General features: G+C 31.4%; 1 pseudogene; it reads left to right on the top strand.

Annotated features, from left to right (window-relative positions):
* The first annotated feature begins 1,366 nt into the window (after positions 1 to 1,366).
* On the top strand, positions 1,367 to 1,675 carry LOC141492264 (small nuclear ribonucleoprotein G pseudogene; annotated as a pseudogene).
* Positions 1,676 to 5,518: the final 3,843 nt, after the last annotated feature.

The raw sequence follows: 5,518 nt of genomic DNA on the forward strand, positions 1-5,518 counted from the left end.
TCCACTTCCTAAATTTGATCTTCCCCACCCCTTTCTCTATACCCTTTTAAATACTTGATCCATAATTAGCAAATTTTTGTTTATTTATTTGTATTTAAATTTATTTATTAAATTTATTTATTAAATTTTATTATTTATTTAGTTTTTGTTTAGTTTTTGTTTAGTTATTTGTTTATTTATTTATTTATGTTTTTTTCCTATATCACATATTTTAGCTTCTGGGCCTCACCAAGACCAGGATCTCTTTGAAAACACTGTTTCCCTTGCTATTTATTCCAGATTTTGTCTATTTTCTTTCATACCCTAATAATGGGTTAAATGAAAAATATGAAGTATTTTTGCTCTTCATTGTCATTGCACTTCTCCCCCTCTAATTCTCTTCTAAAGTTCTGTGACCTGGACACAGTACAGTGAGGAGTTTTATAAAAATACAAGAGACAAGCATGTATTTGTTGGCATTAGAGAAGGAGTCACTAAAGATTGAAGATATGAGAGATAAGATTAAAATGGTGGGCAATTTGTTGGAATAGATGAGAGGGCATGAGATGATTGATCCATGAGGAGTTTGAATTTAATATGGAGAAGGTCTCCTTTATCATCAGAGACTGGAGTAAAGAAAGAGATATGATGATATGGAAGGGATATGAAATAAAGAGGAAGACATTCTGATAAATGGTTTATTTAATTTATTTAATTATTTTGCCTGGGGAGGTTTAAAGAGAGATTAGATTAGACACAGTTACTATTACTGATGGGATAATTAAACAAGGATGAGTTTTAGATTATCTTGTTGTGTTGTTGGGGCCAGTTGAGATTAGAAAACATGAATTCATAGTGACCTCAATCAGTATAGAATAGTCTTATATTACCAAGGAAACCTAAACAAGGAGAATATGAACATCTGCCTTGGAAATCTTCTTGCCTTCCACCCTAGAATAAATCTGTAAAGTCTCTTTTCAGAATGAATAACTATTCCTCTATCAGTTTCCAAAGATGAACTACTTTAGTCTTAGCCAAATATCATTGTCAAAGTTCGTGCAATTTATTGAGCACTGAATAATTTAAAATAGATAAAAAGGGATAGGTTTAAGAGAAAATCTACTTTACCAAAAATAGTAGAACCAGAAAATATATGGAGTTTACCTTTAAACCTGCCAACTGTCTTAGTAAAATGTCCTTTAATAGTTTAGTTCTCCACAGAGTGGTGATTAACTATCTTTGTAATTCTCTTAATCAGACAATTTCACTATTGAAAATTCTCATGATTTTCTAAACAGTAAAGTATCAGGCATCAGTGCCAGCAAGGGGAGTGTAAACGAATAAAGGTTTGCACAAGAAAGAGGCAAAGGGCAGCAAATGAAACAAAATGAGTAAAGCATACTGGCCCAAGATAAAAAAGTTTATGGACAAGAAGCGATCATTGAAATTAAATGGTGGGAGGCATGTCCAAGGAATATTGCAGGAGTTTGAGCCATTTATGAATCTTGTGATTGATGAATGTGTAGAGATGGCACCAGGTAGGCAACAAAACAATATTGAAATGGTGGTAATCAGAGGAAACAGTATCATTAGGTTAGAAGCCTTGGAACGAGTTTTAAGGAAGGAAGCACCATGGATGCCCTGGATCTCCACTTGTCCTTTACATTCCCAAGAGCCTCTTTTTTTTTTCTTTTGATACATAAAACTAGTCATTGTATATTGTTTGTTTAACTTTTTGAAAATAAACTTTTTGTAAGGTGTTAAAAAAGAGTAAAGTATCAGTAATAACAATATAATAATGATCAACATTCATATAGTGATTATTATGTCATAGATACTGTGCTAATATCTGATTTGATCCTTCCAAAGCCCTGGGAGATAGGTGATATTATTATCTCAATTTTATAGATGAACAAACTGAGACAAACAGGAGTCAAATGACTTGCCCAGGTCACATAGCTAGTAAGTGTCTAAGGACAGATTAAAACAGCTCAAGTCTTCTTGACTCCAGACTTCAGACTGGTCCACTGTGTGACCTAACTCCCACAAAATTTCTGTTAACAAGGCTCTCAGAAAGCTAGAATGGCACTAGCCAATAATAATGGTAAATAACACAGGGTGAAAGGCAAGGCCACTTCATGAGAAACTTCTTTATGAGTTTATACTCTCCCATTAGTAGCTACTCTTTTGTACAATCATCTAATCCATTCAGAATCTACTTAGAAATACCTTCTAAAACTGCATGGGTGAAAAGCTATCAGATTGATATCTATGAGATTTCTCGAGTTTATTCAAAGAATTATTTAAAAAGAAACATATTTACTGTGCCTTGATAATTTCTGTATGAAACCAAGCTGGTACTTAGCAATTAACCTTCCTTTTTGAAATAGTACCTAATAACTTAGCATATATCATTTTAATGTTTGTAAAAAACTTTACAAATGTTATTTTATTTCATCAGCACATCAACTGTATGAAGTAGGTACTATTATTCTCTCAATTTTTATAGAAGGAAAAAGAGACTAAGAGAAGTTAAATAACTTGCCCAGGGCCACACAACCAATAAGTGAGATGAGACTTAAACTAAGGTCTTCCTGACTCCAAGTATAGCACACTTTCCACTGTGGCACTGAGATACATTTCTACAAATTCCTAGAAAAAGAAGCATTTGAAATTTGCCAAAAATAAAAATCAAGATCACCAGTCTATAGATTTAAGTTATTTGCATATTCTAGCTTTTTGATTATTCAAAGTCCATCCTTATTGAATTCTGCTCCATTTCTCTTTTTCTCCATCATCTGGCAAAGTTCATTGACAGTAAATCAGCAATCATATTAGGAATTTCATGTCCAGGTCAAGTACCTTGAAATTAAGGACATGTAAGTATTCTCTAACCTCATCACATTATTTTTTAAACTTCCCTGTTAATTATTTTACCATGTCCTTCCCTGTCTAAATATAATTTTTTCTGAAAGAAAAGAGAAGCAAAACAATAGTTGATTCATTCTTATTAATGCAACTTAGATTGATTTAGATAATTTGCTTTTGGTAGAGAATTATTTATCAGTTATTTTAAAATCTGAAGAACTCTACTATTTTGAATCAAAACATTGGGTTTGTGATTTGTTTCTTAAACTGCTTATCTGTTTCTTTCTACTGTCCAGATACCTTTTGCAATATAACTTCAATAACAATATAATTTTGCAAACTTTTACAATATAACTTCTATCTTTGCTCCAAGGATCTAAATCTTTATTCTTCCTTATTCAAATTCAAGTATTTTCTCATATCATCTAATTATAGTTTCCTATTAAACCATATCTTTTATCATGTATACATTTTGGAAAAATGGCATATTAGTTTGTGAGAGGTAGAATAACTAACAAACACAGTAGGAAAAATTTAGTTTAGATACCAAAACTGAAAAACATTCTCATCAGCCAAAACAGCACTCTAAGACTACAAATTGCAAAATAGTTGCCACTAATCATTGGTAAAGTCAATTTTCCCTTTTTTGAAATATTCCTAAACCAGTGGAATTACAGATACTTTGATATTCTGGCATTTCATTTCACCAGTTATCAATGATCTGAGGTCAAAAGTCACTACTTATGTTTGGTTCCATGATTTACTTTAAATATTGCCAATAATTACTAATTTGATCATGGAAATATCTGAAGTTTGCAGGTTCTGGGATCAAAGAAAAATAGATCTAATCCCTCTTTATAATAGTCTTTCAAATACTTGAACATTATTTTAACTGCACTTTACCCATCATGCTCCATTCCAAATTTCTCATTTCTAAACTAAAAATATCAAGTTGTTCCATCAACACCTTAGATGCATTAAACTTGAGGTCTGTCACCATCCTGATCATATTCTTTTGGAAAAAATCTTTATCTTATTAATGCCTTTCTGAAAATGCTTTCTCAGAAATTTCAAGAATATTCTAATCAGGGGGTGGCTAGGTGGTGCAGTGGATAGAGCACCGGCCCTGGAGTCAGGAGTACCAGAGTTCAAATCCAACCTTAGACACTTAATGATTACCTTAGCTGTGTGGCCTTGGGCAAGCCACTTAACCCCATTGCCTAGCAAAAACCTAAAAAAAAAAGAATACTCTAATCAAGCATCAATATATAATATTAAACAATGATATAAAAGCTACCTGGATTGCTAAGGCTATCAAATTCTTGCCTAGGACTTCTAGGAATTCTTGAAGGTTCTTTCTGAAAGTTCCAAATATCCCCACATAAATTACCAGAATGGATTATTGACCCTCATGTTTGATAAGCTTTGACAGTTTTTCCACCAAATTCTAGTTACATTACAGAAATTATACTGTTACTTATGAGAATAGACCAGAAAATCTGAAATAGTTTTAGAAAAAATTTTATTAAGTTATATGGTAGAGGAAAGTGGGTCAGAAAAAAATTATGCCTCCTCTTGTTTCAGTTATGGAAAACTATAATTATATACAATTTAATCATACCTGAAACACATGTTAGACAAAGTTTTCACAAGGGAAAACAGCAACAATGAACTTAACCATAAAAATCTACTGAAGTGAAAGGGATGTTCAAGACATAAACTCAAAGGAAGAAAATGAAGTCAAAAACAGTTACAAGCAAAGATTCAAAAGGAAAATTGTGGATTGTATTAAGCCCAACAAGAATTCCTAGAAGAGGTAAAAATTATTTTCAAAATCAAATACATGGAGGAAATTGGATAAATATAAAAATTAATACAATTATGAAAAAATAATTTAGATTCAAGACATATGTGGTATCATATCAAGTGAAAAGATTGAGAGATCCTGGTGCATAGTAACAGTAAAGGTGTAAAAATGATCAATTCTGAAAGACTTGGCATATTATGATCAATAAAATGATGAAAGACAATTCTAAAGGATTCATGAAAGAAAAAAATTCCATTCATGTCCAGAAGGAGAACTCATTAATACTGAATGCAAATTGAAGTCATATTCTCTTACTTTGTTCTTCTTGCTTTATTTGAAATATAGCTAAATGGAATTATGTTTTATATTATTTCATATGTGATTGCTTTCTCAGGGAATAGAAGGTGGTAAAAAGAAAAGAGAAAATATGGAACTAATTATTTAAAAATAAAATAATGTTAAATTAAATGAATAATAAAAATTTAAAGAGACAACTAAAATTAAATAAAATATGTTCTATTTCCCTAACTTCTTTCTTATTTATTTCCTGGTCATGCTTGGAGAAAGGAAAGTTGAAATCTCCCACTAGTATATAAGAATATAGAAATTATTCCAATTGGTGAATATATATTTAGTATTCTATGGATAGAAATAGTTTCAAATTCTTAAAGAAATTATTAGGGGTGGCTAAGTGGCGTAGTGGATAAAGCACTGGCCTTGGAGTCAGGAGTACCTGGGTTCAAATCTGGCCTCAGACACTTAATAATTACCTAGCTGTGTGGCCTTGGGCAAGTCATTTAACCCCATTGCCTTGAAAAATCTAAAAAAAAATTATAATTATTAAATTAATTACAGATCAAAATG

This window comes from Macrotis lagotis, chromosome 6 (assembly GCF_037893015.1).
Source record: "Macrotis lagotis isolate mMagLag1 chromosome 6, bilby.v1.9.chrom.fasta, whole genome shotgun sequence".
Taxonomy (NCBI): domain Eukaryota; kingdom Metazoa; phylum Chordata; class Mammalia; order Peramelemorphia; family Peramelidae; genus Macrotis; species Macrotis lagotis.